Source organism: Siphateles boraxobius, unplaced genomic scaffold, assembly GCF_051911475.1.
Source record: "Siphateles boraxobius isolate OS27281-9 unplaced genomic scaffold, OSU_SipBor_1 61, whole genome shotgun sequence".
Taxonomy (NCBI): Eukaryota; Metazoa; Chordata; class Actinopteri; order Cypriniformes; family Leuciscidae; genus Siphateles; species Siphateles boraxobius.
The window spans coordinates 2,783,209-2,805,758 of NW_027509188.1; the positions used below are offsets into that span (position 1 = coordinate 2,783,209).

Genomic DNA, 22,550 nt, shown 5'->3' on the forward strand with positions numbered 1-22,550 from the left:
ATGACGTAGCATCCTCGAAATAACGGCTTCCGAGGATCCTTCCTTGACATTGAGAAACACCTTCTCTCTCTCTCTTTCACTCTCTCTCCTCGACCTGTTCACGCGCCAGCTTGAGTGTGAGACCGCGTACAACGTTGTGTAAAATGGTGTTGGCATGATAGTGATATGACTGTAGCTTTGTAACAATAAAAAGCTGGTGTAGCAGAAATAATAATACATGATTTGCTGTCTGTCAGTGCGCAGTTTAACGATGCCTATCAATTATACATTCATCATATAACGATACATGTATAAAGTTAAGTTACATTCATCATCACATAACATTACTTTAATCATATGTAACGAGATTTAATAAGAGTGTGTAGCTTAGGTATTGTATACTATTTAACGTAACGCTACAAAAATCCTCTTTTACGTCGCTATTTCAAACTTTAAAACATGTACGTGGCTGACTCCGCCATCATGTCTAACTCAACGTTAGCTCGGTCGTAACGTTAGTTCATCGCGTTCTAGCAACGAAAAAACAATAATAAATCAAATTCACACCAAAATAGATGTAAAACAATTCAAGGTAATTGAATTTATGCAGTTTTAAAGTATATATTACCTCAGAGATTACCAAAAAAACGAACTGTCTGAGGCGGCTAGTCGACCGTTATTAGTTTACCGTTTATCATTTAAACGGCAGCAGAGCAGAGTAAATAATATAATCAGATAAAACACTAATGTGGGTAAATTTAATTCCAATTAATTAATTCCTTAATATTTTGACCAGTTTCACTCATTTTAATAGACAACTCAGAAATTACTGCAGAAATTTAAAAAGCTTTACGTAACTTACCTGTTTGAAGCAGAGCTTGTCGAATCCGGAATGACAGCTCATTAGTGATGCAAAGTTCCAGCAGTCTCATTGGCTAGAATTAATCACATGATGACGCCATCCAGTGTATTTTTATATATATATAATAAAAAATATTATATAAATGAATAATAAATACATCACTGAAGAATACCAATGATAATAATGGGGGGGGGGGGGGGGGGGGGGGCTGTCAATGATCAAGCATTTGCATTGTTTTATTGTGCCAAATAAGTTAATTTTATTTAATAAATAGGCTACTTCATTACTAAAACATACAATTTATAGTATATAATGATTTAGTGTTATTTATGAATGTATTAATATATAAGTTATGTGATTTATTGAGGTCTAATGGTTTACTAATACGGTCTGTCTGACTTTATCGGTCTGGAAACAGCTACAAGCCAACAGGTAAAGACAGTACATGTCTTGTTGACGATGTGAAGTTTTAGTTAGCCTATGTGATGGGCTGTTAAATGTAATGGCATTTATGACATTTTACTGGATTGTTAAAAAAATAATAATTTTGATTAACCCTGGTGCTTTGGCATCTAATCTAAAAACAATGATTTAACGGTACTGTGCTGTTAACTGTGTAGGTAGCCTATATAGTAAACCCTAATGGGGGCTCAAAAGTGCAAAACTGCTATGGGCCCTGCATGGGCTAACTGACCGGGCCTGTGTGGGTTTTGTCCACACAGTTTTGTGTTGGGACCAAAAAACACACAGTTTTGTGTTGGGCTGTTTTCCTCATTGGGACCAAAAACTGTCCCGACAAGGATTTCAGTTATTGCCATCTTTGTGGGGACATTTAGTCTCCATAATGTAGGGTTTACCAAAAAATACGAAAAATACAAATAAAAACTGTATCTAGCCTATTTTGTGTGTACATTAAATCATTATCATCTAACCAAAGGAAACACTACACTTATTGGAGTCCTAATGGTTCATACTGGTGTCCAGTAGATACCTATAAGTTGCCAAAGGTGTTCTTTTGGTCCTTAATGGTATCCAATAGAAAAAACATGCCACCAATAGAAGAAAGCAAATTACCAATAGAGACCTACTAGGACCATTCCAGTTTCCATTAAAACCAATACAGTTCCCTTCATAACCATTAGCAATTCTGTAATGGTTTCTATTGTTTTTTTCAGCAGGGTATTATTGATCTACCATTATATTAGAACTGAACTAGACGATAAAATCACAGTTTTCTCCAGTGCAGCTATATATATAGCTATATATATGTATATTACAACAAAAATGAACCATCACTGAACAAACTGGACTATGACACTATTTTCTTCTAAATCTGCTGTTAACGTTACAGCAGAAACAAACTTTATTGCATTTTGTTCCTGTTATGACAGTAAAGCTGCTTTGAAACAATCTGAACTGTAAAAAGCACTATATAAATAAAGGTGACTTGACAAAAACCACTCAAAACTAAACAAATGAATAAAAAGAACAAAAAATATACAAACTAAATTACTGATTCACGATAAAGTGAGCGAAATGAGACGCACATTTCATTACTCATGCGTTCACTCATAAAAACAACGTCCATCCGTTTTATTATGTTGCATTTACAAGTAATTAATTAATCTCTCAGTTGTGTAAACAGTTTGAACGGGTTGTTTTGATTTAAACACTTTAAATAATTAAAACCACAAACCTTTCTTCAGTCGAATCACATCAGATGCAGGAACGCGGCGCAGCTTTATGACATCACATCACCACACCAAAATAAAAGTCCTGTCTGCACGCTACAACTTGTAGAAATATGCATAAAGAAAAACACATTAAAATATTAATTCAACGGATGAATCAGAGATTCCAAATGCTATAAATACCATTAAGATTTTTTTTCTGAATGATATCCAGACAAGAATCTTGTTCTTTATATTACAAAGGATTGTAAAAATAAAACAACTTTAGGATATTTTAAACTCTTTAGGAATTTTTAGATCAAAATGTCTGACAATGTGTGATCTAACTATTAGATATATTCATCTTATTCCGTTTTAGTATCTCCACAATATTGGGGCATTAAATAAAATACAATTTCAACTTTATTGGGATAAAATTCAAAGGATATTACATTGATTTTGTCTGTCTAAATGGTGTACTTCAAATGGTTACTGAGAAAAACATAAATAATCAGTAATCGAGTAAAAGCAAATAAAAGCCTTACACGTTTGTGTTTGATTTGTCCATTAAATTAATTCCTTTACCCATTAAAGTGTGACAATAAAATATAAAATGAGCTTAAAGGGTTAGTTCACCCAAAAATGAAAATGATGTCATTAATGATGTCATTAAAGGCCATGGTGCAGGTTTTTTTTTTTGTTGCTTTTTTTGGCAATTTTCTAGTTGGTAATAAACATTTAAACAGTTATCCATTGTATTTGATGTTGTAGGGTACAAAAAAATTAAAATATAATACGGCAAAGTAGGTGATATGTTAGCATTTAGCTACAGCTTAGCGATGATTCTTTTTTCTCCCACAATGCATTCCATGACGTCACATGAGGTACTCGCTGACTGTTGGACGACAGACGAAAGGGTGCAGTTTGTGAAGATTAGGCGGGCAGATTTTTCAGCTAGCTCTGTGACCGCCTACTCGAATATGCAGCGCGCATTTCAAAGAGGAAGATTACAATTCAGGGGATGCCAAGATGGTCTCACTTGGTTTAAAGAGTGAGAGAAGTGCTAAATTACTTCCTACCGCCGTGCCGTCTGTGAACGCAAACCTCTCTGCTTGCCCTGTCCCGAGGTCGAGAGACACCGTCTGCCGCAAGCGAGAAATTGCCACGGTAAGCATCATGCTAACGTTAATGTTTACAAGCTGCGTGTTAGCTAGCTCTGTGTGTATTTTGTATACCGTGCTCCCTTTGACACAGCCTCCACTAATTTACAAGCACGATCACTCTGACATTAGAAGAGCATATTTCGTGATTCACGAATAAAAATTAGAATAATAACAAAATTGCCCTGAGGTAAAAGTCCATATCATCATGAGTGTTTGGATCAGATCAAGCGGCTTTCGCAATAGTGTGTTCGCGTTTTGTTTTTTGACTGCTACGGTTCTCTTTCACATATACAGGTCCTTCTCAAAAAATTAGCATATTGTGATAAAGTTCATTATTTTCCATAATGTAATGATAAAAATTAAACTTTCATATATTTTAGATTCATTGCACACCAACTGAAATATTTCAGGTGTTTTATTGTTTTAATACTGATGATTTTGGCATACAGCTCATGAAAACCCAAAATTCCTATCTCAAAAAATTAGCATATTTCATCCGACCAATAAAAGAAGTGTTTTTAATACAAAAAAAAAAAGTCAACCTTCAAATAATTATGTTCAGTTATGCACACAATAGTCAATACTTGGTTGGGAATCCTTTTGCAGAAATGACTGCTTCAATGCGGCGTGGCATGGAGGCAATCAGCCTGTGGCACTGCTGAGGTGTTATGAGGCCCAGGATGCTTCGATAGCGGCCTTAAGCTCATCCAGAGTGTTGGGTCTTGCGTCTCTCAACTTTCTCTTCACAATATCCCACAGATTCTCTATGGGGTTCAGGTCAGGAGAGTTGGCAGGCCAATTGAGCACAGTAATACCATGGTCAGTAAACCATTTACCAGTGGTTTTGGCACTGTGAGCAGGTGCCAGGTCGTTCTGAAAAATGAAATCTTTATCTCCATAAAGCTTTTCAGCAGATGGAAGCATGAAGTGCTCCAAAATCTCCTGATAGCTAGCTGCATTGGCCCTGCCCTTGATAAAACACAGTGCACTAACACCAGCAGCTGACATGGCACCCCAGACCATCACTGACTGTGGGTACTTGACACTGGACTTCAGGCATTTTGGCATTTCCTTCTCCACAGTCTTCCTCCAGACTCTGGCACCTTGATTTCTGAATGACATGCAAAACTGAGCAACAGTCCAGTGCTGCTTCTCTGTAGCCCAGGTCAGGCGCTTCTGCCGCTGTTTCTGGTTCAAAAGTGGCTTGACCTGGGGAATGCGGCACCTGTAGCCCATTTCCTGCACACGCCTGTGCACGGTGGCTCTGGATGTTTCCACTCCAGACTCAGTCCACTGCTTCCGCAGGTCCCCCAAGGTCTGGAATCGGTCCTTCTCCACAATCTTCCTCAGGGTCCGGTCACCTCTTCTCGTTGTGCAGCGTTTTTTGCCACACTTTTTCCTTCCCACAGACTTCCCACTGAGGTGCCTTGATACAGCACTCTGGGAACAGCCTATTTGTTCAGAAATTTCTTTCTGTGTCTTACCCTCTTGCTTGAGGGTGTCAATGATGGCCTTCTGGACAGCAGTCAGGTCGCCAGTCTTACCCATGATTGTGGTTTTGAGTAATGAAACAGGCTGGGAGTTTTTAAAAGCCTCAGGAATCTTTTGCAGGTGTTTATAATTAATTAGTTGATTCAGATGATTAGGTTAATAGCTTGTTTAGAGACCCTTTTCATGATATGCTAATTTTTTGAGACAGGAATTTTGGGTTTTCATGAGCTGTATGCCAAAATCATCAGTATTAAAACAATAAAAGACCTGAAATATTTCAGTTGGTGTGCAATGAATCTAAAATATATGAAAGTTTAATTTTTATCATTACATTATGGAAAATAATGAACTTTATCACAATATGCTAATTTTTTTAGAAGGACCTGTATTTGACCGTGACCGTGTCGCCAGGGCTGTAGTGAAGGCTAAACGCAAGTAAAACATTTAGTATCGCATATCTGGGTCCACAGTACTGTAATATAAGTCAGTGGTTCCCAACCTTTTTTCTCTTGTGTAGCACCTACACTCTTAGCATTTTTCTCACCCACTCGCACTGTTTTGATTTTGGTACGGCTGTGCCATAGGTTATTGTTTCCACTGGGAAACTAACGTTAGTTGTAGCACACACGTCCCATTTTATCGATGGACTTATGAAATGATTGGGAATATTTACTTATCGTCTTGGAATTTCAAAGATAAGTAAATAATTCTCAGTACTTCCAAGTTGAAAATAAATGATTAAATGTTTAATGTGCTCCTGCAATGTGCTTGTGCACCCAAAGTGCTTGCGAATCACTTCTAAGTATTCATAGTATACCCACCTCTTATTTCACCACTACACCCTTGCATTTTACTGACCCTTTTTCATATTTGTTTTTGCAAGATGTTGATAGACGCCTCACAGCAGGAGAATGTGGACAGTGTAGACACTGTGGTGAGTGTCTATACTGGGGATCAGCCCTTGCCCTCCTCCACTTCTGACGCTGGGACACAGTGTTCTTTGAAGCCCCCCCGATTGTCTCACGGTAAAACTTGGGTATTTTAAGGGGTAGATATTATCATATAGTCTAAAACATTGCCAGTATCTATGCAATCAGAACATTTCCATACACATTGATTAAATTAATAAATAGCCTACACCAAAAAACATAGCCGTTTAGATTTGCCACGATTGTCACATGTTTGGGTGTTTACTGCCTCTCCACAGCTGTGCAGGTTAACCTGAAGCCCAAGATGGTCAGTGTGAGCACACAGACATCATTCTGCCCACAAACCTCCACTCCCCTCGCTAGTCCTGAACAGACAGATTAAGATGATGATAATGCCTCTGTCATCAGTGACTTATCATGGGTGCCCGAAGAGCCGATGCATGAGGAGCATGAGGAGGACTTGTTTGATGAGCCACCTTACACGTGTGACCCCCACCACAAGTGAGATCATTTAAAACCAACATAGACTATTTTGAATGCTCATTTTTGTATACTGTAGCTTTGGTAGTTTGAATGATGCCCCCCCAACAATTTTTTTGTCTTTGTAGTGGCATTGACGAATTCATTGTTTGCCAAGAGGAGCTGATGTGCCTTTTTGACATCTGTCCGGCCTGTTGTGAGAGGTCAGATAGTAGCATCGTGCAGCAGGAAGGAACTTTCCTTAAGATCAAGCAGGTATGGTTTTGTTTACGCAGCAAGCCATCTGATTATAAAATCAGAATATCTAATTACTATTTGATAGCTCTGACTGTCTTGCCAGTTAATTTACAATGTATGTACCAGGCTGGCTTTAGTCTATTGGTTTGTGATGGCATCATATTTGAGTGTTATATACTGTATTGGTCATGTGTGTTTCATTGAAAACACGAAATCTTTGACCAGTAATGTACAGTACTTAATCTATATTGAATCCTGATATACTGTTGATTACTCTTTTTATTTATTTATTTATTTATTTAATTTTAAACTTATTTATTTATTTTTGACATATCCAGGTCTGTGCATCATGTGGCTACCACCGATTCTGGCAAAACCAGCCAATGCTCCACAGGAACATGCCAACCTGCAACCTCCTGTTAAGAGGGGCCATTCATTTCACTGGATGTTTGGCCACCCAGACATTAAGAATGTTGACTCTGTTTGGCCTGCAGTGCATCAGTGCGAGCAGTTACTTTCGCCATCAGCGCCGCTACACCATCCCAGTAATCGTTCAGGCCTGGCAAAACGATCAAGCGAAGAATTTTAGTGACCTACGGGCAATGGATGGTGGGCTAGTTCTTGCTGGTGACTGCAGGTAAACCAGTGTGAGAGCTCATAGACCAGTTGCACATTTTGATTTTGTTATTTGTTATCCTGTAGGGTGGCTTTATTTGGCATTTTCAGATGACATGGTGGATGGTCTTTACAGACCTTGGTTATTAAAAACTTGAAACCTAATTCAAATTTGTAATTAATTCCAGGTCAGATTCTCCTGGGCACTGCGCAAAGTATGGATCCTACTCTCTGATCGAGGACAGAGTGAACAAGGTGGTGGATGTTCAGCTTGTTCAGGTAAACCTGATGTTATTAGAAAAAGAAAGGAACTCTGCAATTTAGTAAACTGATTGTATATTAATATAACATCTTTCCACTAGTACAACGATGCTTAGAGCTTTGTGTATTGCCTAACTAGAGTATAGTGTATCGTAATGCTTGGACCAGCAACGCGTCGGTTCATTCACGCCTCCTTCAGCAACACCAGCATTCTACACTTACACTGTTATGTCATGTTGCAGAGCTCAGAGGTCCCCAACAGCTCATGGTGTGAGCTTGAAGGGCTCAAGCGCAGTGTTGGCCTGCTGAGGGGAAAGGACCTGCATTTGGCAACGCTGATCACAGACCGCCATCGCCAGGTATTTACAATAAAAAGGCAGTATAGAATGTAATTATCTGAATTGCACTGAAGCTGGATGTTTGTTGTTTGCTTATGCACTGAGGGCCACACAGGTCAATCATCCACTAAAGCTTGTTTATTTCTCCTTAGGTTGCCAAATGGGTGAGAGAGGAGCTGGGCCCTGAAGGGACACAGCATTATTTTGATGTGTGGCACATTGCCAAAAGTATGTATCCATTGTTGGAACCTTGAAGCAGTTTTTGTTAGTGCATATCAATTAATACCATTTGTTCTAAAACAGGTCTGGGGAAGGCCTTAGATGCAGCTTCAAAAGAGTGTGACCAACTACAGCTGTGGAGGCCTGCTATAGTGAATCACCTCTATTGGACTGCAGCCTCAACCCCAGACGGCAACCCAGCAGTCATGGAGGCTAAATGGAAACGTTTTGTCAACCACATCCAGGACATCCATGACCATGACACCCCTGCCTTCTCCAGTTGTGCCCATGGCCCTCTAGACGGGGATCAGCGCAACAAAGAGTGGCTGGACCCAGGTACAGCACACACAGCATGTGGTATTATGTACGCTCTACAGTTTTGTTGTATTTGCTGTCTGAGTGCTTTGATATGTGACCTATGATGATTCAATTATTTTTTCATTCCCTGGCAATCTCATAACATTCTGTTTACTGTTTATGTTTGCTATAATTCATAAGCAGGACCATTTCATGTGTTTCCATTAAAAAAATGTTTTTTTGTCTGAATCTAACTTCTTGTCTATTTATACGTTTTCCATCTGTGTGTGTGTCTGTCTGTCTGCCTCCCTGCCTACCTGTCTTGGTCTTTGCAGGCTCATTGGCAGCAGTAAAGTTGGAGAACATAATCGCGAGGACTGCCTTACTCAAAGATGTTCGACAGCTGTCTCCACAGCACCAGACCTTCTCCCTTGAGGCTTACCACTCCCTCATCTTGCACTTCGCGCCCAAGCACACAGGGTTTTCATACCTTGGGATCTATAGCAGGTCAGTGCTATCCAATGGAATAATACAGCCAATTATTATGCCTTTTATAGTAATAATAGTACCTATTATCATGCCTATTGTAGTATTTTGTCATACATAAACCAAGTTTCAAAAAAATTCTCAAATGTGTTATTTTGTAGGCTTCTCTTAGCGGCGCTGCATTATAATCACAATGCCAACCGGGAGACAGCACGGAGAAGTGATGGGACGGAGAAGTACTGCGTGCGGTATCCGCACTTCAGAAAAGGTGCCCATGTGGTGCGTCCCATCAAAGAGGCAGCCTCATACGGTAAGCAGTGGCATGCAGTTCTATCATATTTTGAGATGATCTTTATTAAGTATTATTATTATGTCTGCAGGTTATGCAACATCATTGATGAAGGCCCTTCAGGAAAGCTACACCCATTCACCTGCAGCTCTTCGAGAGGTTAGCGCTAATTTGTCCTCCGATGCACCCGCCCCCATCGCCAAATCCTTTGAACAGGTTCCTAAGGAGGAGGCCGTCAGCCTCTTCCTAGCCCGGCAGTCACGCTACAAGAGAACCTAAATTCACATTATTACATTTTTTTTTTCCACAGACAATTCCAATGATTTAGTTGTAAGTATTTATTTTATTTAAATTTATTTTAGTAAGTATTTATTTAGTTATCTTCTTTCCTTCTGTCCCTGTCATCTCATTTGGTGGTGGTTTCCTGTATTCTGCATGTTTTGTTTTTTCTTTGTGTGCTGTTGCTTTGGTTTTACTTTGCACTAAATCATTACATTTTTTCGTCTTTGTAAGTGGCAATAATTGTCGCTGTACCCCATTCACGGGGTCCTGCATGCTGCATGTCTGCTCCTCTGTCTGTTATTTGCATGAAATTTGTTGTATGTAATTCAAAATAATTTACCAATCATTTTACCTGTGCCTTGTCAACGTCTGTGTGCGGTGTTGTCTGGGCTCACTGTGTGTCAGCTTGATGTGCTTTTGCATGTAACACTGCATATGCATTCATGAAAGAGTGTGTGTGTGTGACTCTGCGTGTGTGTGACTGTGTGTGTGACTGTGTGTGTGACTCTGTGTGTGCGTGCGTGTGTGTAAGTGAGTGTGAGTGAGTACGAGAACCATCAGTTGACCCTCAGGTAAGACCACACTTTTCCAGGCATCTGAGAAATATAGCCAAGATTCGACCATTTTTATCCTTGGATGATGCTAAGCAACTCATACATATTTTTATTTTCTCTCATCTTGATTACTGCAATGCTATGTACACTGGCCTTTCGAAGAGTTCTTTAGCGAAGCTACAATTGATACATAATGCTTCTGCCAGAGTACTAATGAAATTAAAGCGTAGCATTCCATGAATGAAAAGTGCTATACAAATAAATGTTAATTATTATTATTATTTATGAAAGGTATCAGGTCTAGCCCTTCATCAGTGGGCTTTTTTATATAGATTTGTTTACTTGCAACCTGTGTCTTTGTTCAGTAATCTTTGTCCTTGTTCAATAAATATTTAGTAACCCTTACAAGCAATGCCAATAAACTGTTTTTACTTATTAAAATTCATGTGTTCTGTGTACTTTATAACATTTTAAGGGCGATCACAACAGAATATTTATTTATTAATATTTATTTACAGAATTATTTTTATTCATTCTCATTCAAACGAGGCCATTGAAAGCCCTGATAGGTCTGGTCACCACTTTGGCAGTTTTGCCTTATGGTTGAAACCACACAAGAGGGTAGAGGCTTCCTTACACTCCTCCCTAAAACTCCATAAGCCCAGTGTATAGCCTGCCTGTACGCAGTGTACCGGTATTGCCTAGGGATAAGTAGGAAAGATTCGTAAGTTTTAAACTCTGTAAGTAGGTTGGAAACGTCATTTGAAGCCTGTCTCTTATGCATGTTTGTGCATGCAACACATCTCTTGTCACCTATAGCTGTTGTTGCTTACTACTCACTCCGTATCCTGGTAAGCCTGACTGTGTCAATGACAATCAATCGCGAGGAAAACGAGTTGGCACTATCAACAATAATCACACTGAGACATGACCAGCCTACTCGGCGTCGGCTACGGTGAAACAACAGGTAAAAGTTTAGAAATAAACACCCACAGGTGGGACTGTCAAGCTTGCATTATATGCCTCTATTTATAGATATTCTGACTAAGTTCAGGGTAACGTTACTTTTCTAAGCCAACGACATAATCACTGTCACTGGATAAAAAGAAAACGTTGACTTTCACTCGATGCTATTCACTGACAGTAAAAAAAAATGTTATTGTATGCACTGCTGTTCATTGACTTCTAGCTCCAGCGGTCATTGCTGTGTTTCTAAATGGTGGCAACTCACCAGGACACTCCACCAACTCTCCATTCATTCTCCTCTGACCATGCATTTATTTATCTTTGATGGCCATCGGCTCTCGGTATTTCCTCATTCGCCCTCTCACGTCTAAACGGTTCGAAATTGTATGGCTGTGGGCCATCATAAATGTTAACTGTGGGCCTTGCCACCTCTTCCTCATCCCAGTTAGATGCCATAGTAGTCAGTGCGAGTCTGCTAGAATTAGTTCAAGTAGCTGAGAACGGCTGAGGCTACATTCCACTGCGTCTACCTCGTGTGACGTCATCGCCGAGTTGCGTAAAAAATAACCGTCACTAACCAAAAACTAGACTTTAACACCATTTGGGAGACATTTCTAACTTTATATACATATCTTGACTGCTTTATCTACCCATTAATCGACAGTGGTGTTTAACCTGCACCATGGCCTTTAATATATTTTGAGCATTTTTAATAGGGCTGGATATTGACACAAATTTCACAATTCGATTGAATTTCGATTCACAAGCTTGCAATTCGATTCAATTTCGATTCAATATTTTTTATTTTAGATATCAGGTGCAATACATGGCAAATTTTTCATGTAATTTTCTCAAACTTTCTCAAGGAAAACAAATCTCTTAACTTAATGCAGTAAACTATGGGACTCAGTTGTAGCCTATAGGCTTCATTAGCCTACTATAATGTTGAAGGTAAAAATGAACTGATTTGTAGCTATACAAAAACTTAAATTACAGTTTTATTCATCAAATGAAAACAGGATGACTAATCGATTCTTGGGATTTAAGAATCGATATCGGTTCGTAAAATGAGAATCGATTAATATTGAGAAATCGATATTTTTTACCCAGCCCTAATTTTTAATATACTATTTTGAGCATTAACACTTTTCTTGCCTGTGTCAAGTTTCCCTGTAGGTGATCCAGACAGGCTGAACCAATGGGTGCTGAACATGAGGAGAGGGAACTGGACTCCTAACTAAAATTCTCATCTGTGCTGTAGGCATTTCGAGAGGCATCACTTCAGCACTGATTCCAAGGTACTTTGAAATTTTTTTTGTGCACAGACATGGTTAACATATATAAATAACATATAATATAATAATATATAATAACATAAAAACATAACATATACTGTAACATTGTGTTGTGTGACAAAATTGTACATTTCAGACATTTTGGAGAGCCCTTTTATTGTGAGCAGTCCAGTAATTATGTTTTTATCTGCATCATTTAATCATTTAATATGTCACACGTGTAAAGTAGTTGGATTATACATTTAAAGTAATTTTGCCTGTAAAGTAGTTGGATTGTGTTTTTGGTTGGATACATATTGCATAATTAAACAATATGGAATCAGTGACTATTGTTTGACTAGACATTTGCCTAACTGTTGTATGATAGCTACCTCAATGGGGTGTGGATTGTTATGAGCTGTCATTGTTTAATTGAAAACACAAAAATACAAGAAATGTTTTTTCTACAGAACTTTAAGTACACTGATATATACACTGTTAAATCACAGTCATTTACTCTGCAATAATGCCATGTTTTTATTTATTTTCATTTCTATCAGGGAAAAACCTGTCTGAAGGACACCGCTGTGCCTACCATTTTCTCGTTCTCCGCAGAAGAACAGCCAGAAGGAGACTGGGTAAGTGCTTACGAGGAGATAAGTCTTGCTTGTGTTGAAAATAGCAGTGGCATATTGGAAGGTGTAAGTAATGATGAAGGGGTAGACAGTTGTTTTGTAGCCGATCAGAGCAATGTCATGATGGATGTAAGGAACCTGGGTCAGGCTTTGGGGATATGTATTCAAAATTAGTAATTTCCAATTAATAATTATTCATACAGGTTTGACCCAGATAATCATACATGCTTAATCTCCCAAAAAGGGATAATAGGTTCCCTGCATCTACATTCATATATGTACCTAGACAATTAACCACAAAGGATTATAATTAATTGCATATGTAGACTATATTTTGCAGACAGGTTATTATCAGCTCAATTGTATATCAATACTTAAAGCTCCAGTAGGTCACTTTTGTAAACAAATATTTGTTAAAACTGTCATTATGTCCTGACAGTAGAATATGAGACAGATAATCTGTGGAAAAAATCAAGCTCCTCTGGCTCCTCCCTGTGGTCCTATTGCCATTTGCAGAAATACACCGCTCCCGGTCAGAAACAACCAATCAGAGCCGGGAGGAATGTCTTAGCAGTGTCACTCACGCTCGTGTACGCGCTGATCACCCCTCTCTTGCACAGCGCGAGCGTGTACCGTCGTTCGTGACTCTCCTGTTCGAACTCGTTCATCCAAATGAACGAATCTTTTTTCGAGTCATTTCGTTCATTCAACGAACGAAATGACTCGAAAAAAGATTTGTTCATTTTGAACGGGTCTTTTTCGGAGTCATTTCGTTCATTCAACGAAGTTCGAACAGGATCACGAACGTGCATCACAGAACAGAGCAAGGCGAGCATTTGTGCTTATAAAACTTAAAGTTTTGTATTTTGTTTTGAAATGACCGATCGTTTCGCTAGATAAGACCCTTATTCATCGTCTGGTATCGTTTAAAGCCTTTTGAAGCTGCACTGAAACTGTCATTTGGTCCTTGAAACGTTTGTGTCCTATTGAAGTCCATTATATGGAGAAAAAGCCTGGAATGTTTTCATCAAAAACCTTAATTTCTTTTCGACTGAAGAAAGAAAGACATGGACATCTTGGATGACATGGGGCAGAGTAAATTATCAGCAAAAGTTTTTTTAAAAGTGAACTAATCCTTTAACGTTATCTTACTAGCTATTGATAACTTATAGAAAGAGTTCAACGTTATAAAGTTACATGTATTGCAAAATACATAATGATTTGAGGACCAAGTTTGTAGTCAAAGTATGGAAAGGCCGTAGTCAATGTAAAGCATATTGTTGATGTTTCGTTCCTATTAGTGAATGTTCCATAACTGTTTATAATCCGCCGTCATCGGTGGTCCTGCTTACTAGCCTGCGCGTTCACGGCAGGCTCCGCTGTGGGGGAGGAGCTGTGGAGGGAGGGCTGTAGCGTAGCAGAGAGCAAGGGGGTTGGACCTGTAAGTTGTTCTTGTTCAAATTTTCAGGCTAAGTCAACATTTTCTCAAAACTCCCTACTGCAACTTTAATCAAAACGGATTATGATTAAATATTTAATAAATCAATTATGTCTATCATAGATCGTCAGGATAATCTTTAAGGGGATTAATTTATGATTGAATCATCTGCTTGTCTAGCAAACCTGATCATTCGATCTCATCAAACCTTATAAAGTTATCCTACTTTATAGACTTTCAAGAGAAGCTATTCCTCTGCCCACAAGGAATAACTTTCCTGTTCTATAACGAGACCTCTTTAAGTATCAATAAATTTGTAAAGCACGTAGGTGGCTCGTACATTATAGGGACTTGTATATGAGCGAGAGACAGAATCAATAAATGAATTTAATAAAGGAAGACTGCGTATACAGTTGTATTTACAACAAAATACAACAACAATGGAAGAGAATGCATAAATAAAGACAGAGAGAGAATGAGAGAGAATCTGGAAGGATCAGTGGCAAATTACAGACCTTAAAACCTTTAAGAAACAACACGAAGAAACACATCTTAATGCTCTGAACGCTCGAAAAACGAATATACTTGCACATGGTTCTCTCGTGGTGCTGGAAACGGCTGCGTGGGTGAGCGGCCTTGTTTCGTGTGTGTGTGTCGTCGGAGCGTCACATGGTCTGCAGATGGTCTGGAGCGCGCACTTTCAAACGAAGGTTTAACGGTCTCGGACGTAAATTATCAAAGAAACAATTCAGACAAAGTTCACTTACTCGTCTGAGGAAATGAACAAAGTAGAAAACAAAATAAAACTTAAACAAACAAAGGAAAAGATCCCCGGAGGGGGATCGCGGAGGAGTTACATGGTGATGCGAGGAAGAGGAGCGAAGTCAGAGAGAGCTGATCTTGGTGATCAGTGATTTTAAAGCGTGAAGATGTCACACCCTCTGGAGGTGTGTGAGCCAATGGGAAACTGCCCCCTTTGGAGGGAGTTTACAACTCTTTGTCTTGTCATGGCGTTCATTTACATGTTTTATGACAAGGGTGGTCAGAGTCATGACGCGGATCATTTCTACTCTCAAGAATGGAAAGTATAGTATAATACATTCTATCATAACTTAAGATGCATTTTTGACTGGAGGAAGCCGCGAGGATTCCAATGATACCACGCAAAGCGTACAAACAAGAAAGGAAAGCAAGTTTACATTCATGTGCATGAATATAGGCATTCAGAGTTTGTCTAACACATCTAGAGAAGTCATGATTACACTAAAATGACAATAAAACACAGTATGCAGGTATGCAGGAATATATCGTATTCTTTCCAGAATTAGTCAAGTTACAGATTTCAATAAAGTAATGTCTGTTTATGTGTGTACGTCTTGGAGAGAGAACTTTCTGGCCGCCTGGCCTGGCTCTGAGGAGATAGCGGTCTCTTTGAAGCCTGACCCCTGGCTGTGTGTGTGTGTGTGTGTGTGTGTTGGCATATGTGGTTTATGAAACCAATTTTCAGGTTTACACACCAACATTATGAGACCATTTGGTTTATGAGGCCATTTTTGATGTCCTCATAATTCAGAGAATTTAAGTTGATAAAAAAATATGATTTAAATTATGATTATTTAATATGATGACCTAAATGATCATTATATGACTTATTTTATTGGTTCATATTGTTATTTGGCCATTATAACAGTTGACATGCTTTTTATGACCATAACAAATAAGGTCCTTTTAAACCATGATGTGTATGTGTGAACTTCGAATAGCGCCTCTGTAGGCGGGAATTGGTATTGCAATACAAAACACATTCGCGCCAAACTACACACACTTTCGCGCCGTTTCATATAATCGCGGGTAAATGTCAGTACCAACCAGGAGCGTGGAGATGATTCGTTGCGCTTGTGGAGCTGGAAAAAAAGTAAGTCCTTCTTATTTTATATTCTGTACATTTATTAAACTTACACAGAGCGCTGTTTAAAATGTGCACATTATAACGTAGCCCTATTCGGAAGGAAATTGTTTATCGTGGGGACGTAACGTTAACGTTAAGTGATTCAAGCAGTAGCTAGCAGCTAATATTACTTAGAAGTTAACTCCCTGCATCGACACTTTAAGGGTAAATTCACCCACATGTACAGTTTAATTGAAGACAAGGTTATCAGATACATGGTTTTTGGGAAAATATAACCACAAAATAACACGATTTATTCACACATTTGGTTAAATTGTGCCCACGTCATACTGCTGTCTACTAATTACCTCATATAGATAAATGCTAATTCCTTAGCTCGTTTTGAACGGTAGGCTAATGGTTTCTCACATGGACGTCTGTAAAAATATTTTTTTATGATCTCAGCGATAAAACTGAGATGGATCATGGATTCAGACCAATTCGCCTTTTGTCGTCGTTGATCTCTCACCACCCTCGTAAAAATCCCCGGCCGAGTTATCTTTACATTAGGCTTGTTTTTAGACAAACTATGAGGTCGTGTGATAATTTAACTACTGTCCACATTCACATCTCTAAGTTTACGAGAAGAAATCGATTCAAAATCCAGTGTCAAAACCCTTTTTGAGCACTCGCGAACAACGTTAAGGTAAGAATTCGCATCTCCACTGTGAATAACGTTAAATCCCCATTAGAATCCATGAGTTTTAGATATGTACTTTTTCTTTTTTTTACATACGTCCGAATTGGGCTTATGTAACGTAATTAAAACGAGCCATGGAATTAGTAACTTACAAGGTGTTCAAGATGTATCTACACGAGGTATTTATTACAAAATAGTATTATGAGCAGAGTCAGCTTGTGTCTACTCACGTAAGTTACCTTCTACAGAGGTTTGTCAATATATTTGTCTCCTGAATCTTGTTTTCTAGAGAAATTCTGTTATTGTTCCTGTTTGAGAGTAAGCAGTGCTCTGTGTTTTAATTAGTCTTGTGTGTGTTTATTGTGTGTGTGTTATAGTCATGGGTTATGAGGTCATGATTTGGTATATGAGGACTCAGTATAGTAACTGTATGTGATCCAACCGTGATCTGTGTTTAAGTCTTGTGTGTGTGTGTTATAGTCATGGGTTATGAGGTCATGATTTGGTATATGAGGACTCAGTATAGTAACTGTATGTGATCCAACCGTGATCTGTGTTTAAGTCTTGTGTGTGTGTGTTATAGTCATTGGTTATGAGGTCATGATTTGGTATATGAGGACTCAGTATAGTAACTGTATGTGATCCAACCGTGATCTGTGTTTAAGTCTTGTGTGTGTGTGTTATAGTCATGGGTTATGAGGCCATGATTTGGTATATGAATACTCAGTATAGTAACTAGGGCTGGGCGATATATCGCACAATATTGTAATGCGCATCTCGTCAGTAAAGCCGGTTTCTTGATTAGTAGTAAATCGCCTTTCAGATGGAGCGGCATTTACTGTAAAGAGCCGTAGTTCACTGACAAGCTGAGCCATATCGCATTAATATCGCGGACGTATCGCCAGCGATAATTAATGCGATATGGCTCAGCTTGTCAGTTAACTACGGCTCTTTGTACACAGCAAAAACTCCAGTGTTAAATTAACACACCTGGGAGTGTATATGAGTCCACACTCAAGGGCCTGGTTTTTCAAAAGTTTTAATCCGGATAAAATTGATCCGGATTTAGTAATCCTTTTTTTTGCGATCCGTGATCACGTAATCCATCTTACTTTTGAGCCAGTTTTTCAAAGCAACATCGGATTGGATCAATCTGATCCGGATAGGAACTTTTCAGGATCACCAAATCTGGATAACCAGTGCTCAAACAGGATAGGAAATCACAATGTAGAACTATAGATATGTAAAGAGCAACAAGTAGAATAGCCAATGTGGGGTCAATATAAGTTTATTTTTATTTGAAATGAAAACACACACATTTAAAAAAAACTAAAAACAAGAAAAACCCCACCCCATCCTCTTCCAGCAGTCAGCTCATCTGAGACCTACAACACAAACACTGTACATTGAGGATATTTATAACATGTTTCAAATATAGATGTATTGAATAAAAAAAAAAGACTTAATGTCAAATACTCCACAATAATTTCAGACTTCCTCATCTGATGTGGAGAGACCAGCTTGTCTGAGCGAAGCCTTTAGGAGGCGGATCTGAAGTCTGGCCTTGGTTTGCTGCAGTTTGGTCAGAGTCAGTTGTTCCTCTGCCAGAACGAGAAAAAAGGACGTGCAACAAGGGACGCAATAGTTAGACACTATTTCTGATTTGGATTTGTTTTGGATTTCAAAAATCAGTGATTGCCATTCTTTGCATTTTTTTGGTTATTCTGTAATCATTGCATGCATCACTAATAAATATTCTAAAAACAAAAATATTTTCGATTGTGATGAATATATATATATCAATTAGTGACAGAATAAAATTTATTGTTTTTGGTCAATTTTGACAGCTGTTTGGGGGATTATTTTATGAGGCCAAACTCTTTCCACTTTGCTGTAGGCCTATACTGAAAGGCTGAATACGTTAAAGCCTACCTAATCACTGTAGCCTGACGGATGAACAAATAAAATTAAAACCTTATGAATAAATAGGATATCTTGTAAGATACTACATGATCCAAATATAGTATTATTTTAGACATTTTTAAAGTTTTCATTACATTTTGGGCATGAAATCCACGCTGAATCCACCCTTCTGATGGGATCAGTTTAATCCAGATTTTTTGGATCAAAGTGATCCAAATCCTACAAAAAAGTTCTGAAAAACCCAAACTAAAGGTTTGATCCGGATCAAAACCAAGATTGGATTACGTGATCTAATCCGATTATGTAATCCGTTTTTTCTTTTGAAAAACCCATTTTCAAGATTTGATCCAATCCGTTATCCAAAATCCTAGTGGATTACTTTTGAAAAACCGGGCCCTGAGTTTTAAAGTTAATGAGATAATTAAGTGATTAATTGAGTGATGATTGAGCATTATTGAAGACACCTGATGTTAACAAGCAGAATCACTGAAGGAGAAAAACTCAAATTGTAAGCCACCGTTATGGCGATCATTGGTTGCTTTAGTTGGGCTCTTGAACCTTATATTATTAACTTTAGATTTTGTTTGGCTGATGTATCTGAGTTATAACTGCCAGATGAACAAAGAATAAACTGATCTGATGGTGTTGGTTATATTATGGCAGTCATCATTTGAACTTTATGATTTTGATTATGTTGTTGGTTACAGCATAACTGTGATTCTGAATAAATATCCAGAATTTTAGCTATAATAAAAAGGATTTCTTAAAAGTTGTTTCTAAAAAAAAAAATTTTTCTTATAGGCACTCACAGACTTCAAGATTCAGTCTATGCATCTCAACAACGGTGACGAGCAGAATATTCAATTAGGAAAAGTAAATTACATAGAAAATTCAGATCATAATTTATTCATATCGCAATGCATGATGGGAGCCATTAATGAGTTGTGATTGGTGGCAGCCACTGCAACATGCTTTATTATTGTCACCATTGTTGAGATTCACAGGCTGATCATTGATGTCTGTGTTTCTAAATAAATTTATTTGAAAGTGTTTTGATCAGAACAATGTTTATTAAATATTTTGGATTATAAGAAACAACTATATTCATATATGCTGTAGAATCAAAAAGTTGTTGCCAACAAGTTAAACCAAACTATCTCAATAAGTTTCATTTTCAGATCCCAGCATGATTATGCCATAACACAACCAACACTATCAGATCACACCTTTTTTTTGTTCATTTGACTGTTATAAATGAATAACAGCAGACAAACAAAATTAAAGTGAATGTTTAAAGGTTAAGAGCCCAACTAAAGCAAACACTTATCGCCACAACGGTGGCTTACAATTTGAGATTTTCTCCTTCAGTGATTCTGCTTGTTAACATCAGGTGTCTTCAATAATGCTCAAACATCACTAAATTAATCACTTAATTATCTCATTAACTTTAACACTGGAGTTTGTGCTGTGTAGTAAATCCCGCTCCATCTGAAAGCAGGTGATGGTGATTTACTACTAATCAAGGAACCGGCTTTACTGACGAGATGCGCATAACAATATCGTGCGATATATCGCCCAGCCCTAATAGTAACTGTATGTGATCCAACTGTGATCTGTGTGTTATGTCTGAGTTCAGGTAATCAAGACAAGAAAGTTTCTTACTTCTTTAAGGTTTATTCAAACCCACAAACAATTCACACTGCCGGCAGTTACATGATTAGGCAGCAGGTGCACTCACTTCCATTATTACTCTACACCTTTTATAGGTAACATCATGTGAACTACAGCGCCATCTCCTGACAAGTACATAAACACAACATTCCCCCTTTACTCAAAACTGTAAATTCCACCCAAAATACATAGTTGGTGCAATAGGCAAAACTTATACAATATCTACATCCAACTCAATTAGTTTAACAATATATTCTACATTCTGTAACCAGACAAATTAGAACTAGAATTACTTTCTCATTCAGCACAAGGTAATCAATGTCTTTTGTACTAAGTGACATAATCATGTATCCAACGCGGAGGGCGTTTCACTCGTGATGAAGATCAGTCTACAGGAACAGATGGAGAAGCAATTTGGTTAGGCAAGTTCACAAGTTCATCTTTAGGCAACACAGTAGAGGACGGAACAGACTGGAGGGGCAAGGACACCAGTTCACTCTCAATGACATTTTCTATAGGTGCACAAGCTGGAGAGAGATGAGATGCATGCCAATTTTTCCCATCTGATAACTGGTAAGTGCATGGACCAAGTTGATGTAAAATTTCAAAGGCTTTGAGAATCTAGGATGTCCTTTTGGCACATGAACTGGAATTTTTATACGCACCCAGTCTACAGATTTGAACTCAGGAGTACAGGCTCTTCTTTAGAGGTCTGTGTATGCTTTAATCTTCTTTTGAGACAATGACACTTTCTGACTCACAGCAGGATCCTTACAAGTAATAGGAAGAGGGAGAAAATTAAGACGAGTACGCATTTTCCTGCCACAGAGTAACTCAGAAGGAGACCGTCCAGTAACAGAATGGGTAGTAGCACGGTAAGTTTGAAGAAACTCTGTTACCATTGATTTCCATGGCTTTCCAGACAGAATGGCAGATTGAATAGCACTCTTCAGTACTCGATGGAATCGCTCAATAGCTCCATTTGCAGCTGGATGGTACACTGATGTATGTATGTGTTGAATGTCTGGATCTTTCAGAAATGCTGCAAACTCCACTGACTTGAACTGACATCCATTGTCAGATACAATGTAATGAGGATTTCCAAATTTGCTGAAGACTGATGTCAAGAAGTTGATCACATTTTTACTTGTGATTGAAGAAGTGAATGCTACTTCTGGCCACTTACTATGATAGTCAATTAACGTCATAATGTACCGACAATCCCAAGTAGCGGTTTCAAATGGGCCAACAATGTCAACAGCCACTTTTTCCCATGGCTTAGATGGAAAAGGTACAGGTTGTAAAGGTGCAGCACGAACAGTTGTAGTCTTGTCAGAAGACAAGCAAACCTCACAATTCTTGATCTGTTCATTAACCAAGCAGTCAATGCCAGGCCACCAGTAAAGTTCACGAATGCGCTGTTTCGTCCGCACTATTCCTTGATGACCCTCATGGGCCAGATTCACCAAAACACGTCGCAATGCAACATGAACAACAAGACATGACCCTCTAAACACATAGTCCTTTTGCACAGCAAGTTCATGACGTATTTGAAAATATGGACGTAGAACCACCTCCACAGCAGCTGATGAAGAAGGCCATCCACGATCAATCTGAGCACGTAATGCAGTCATTTCTGAGCATGATGCAGAGGCAAAAGCAAATTCAGTTGGAGACACAGCAGACATTTCAGAAGACAAAAGTGCAACAAACTCTGGTTCAGTGTCAGAGAAATCTTCATCAGAAGCAAGCAAAGGTAGGCGTGAAAGATAATCAGCAACCTGATTTTGAGAGCCAGGATAATAATTCACCTCATAACTAAAACACAGAAGTCGCTCTGCCCAACGCGCAATCCTCATTCCAGCGCGATCTGTGCCTTTAGAGGAGAGGAGCACTGTCAAGG

The 22,550-nt window shown here is 38.5% G+C and overlaps 2 protein-coding genes across 2 annotated transcripts in view; one reads left to right on the forward strand and one right to left on the reverse strand.

The window, feature by feature from the left end:
* Positions 1 to 2,612, reverse strand: part of LOC143718617 (uncharacterized) — a 32,252-nt gene extending 29,640 nt beyond the window's left edge. The window contains exon 1 of the mRNA XM_077209639.1: positions 2,538 to 2,612. The gene's annotated coding sequence lies outside the window, so the exon portion shown is untranslated. The remainder of the gene's footprint in view (positions 1 to 2,537) is intronic.
* Positions 1 to 22,550, forward strand: part of LOC143718612 (uncharacterized) — a 796,762-nt gene that overhangs the window by 182,540 nt on the left and 591,672 nt on the right. The gene's annotated exons all lie outside the window — the stretch shown is intronic.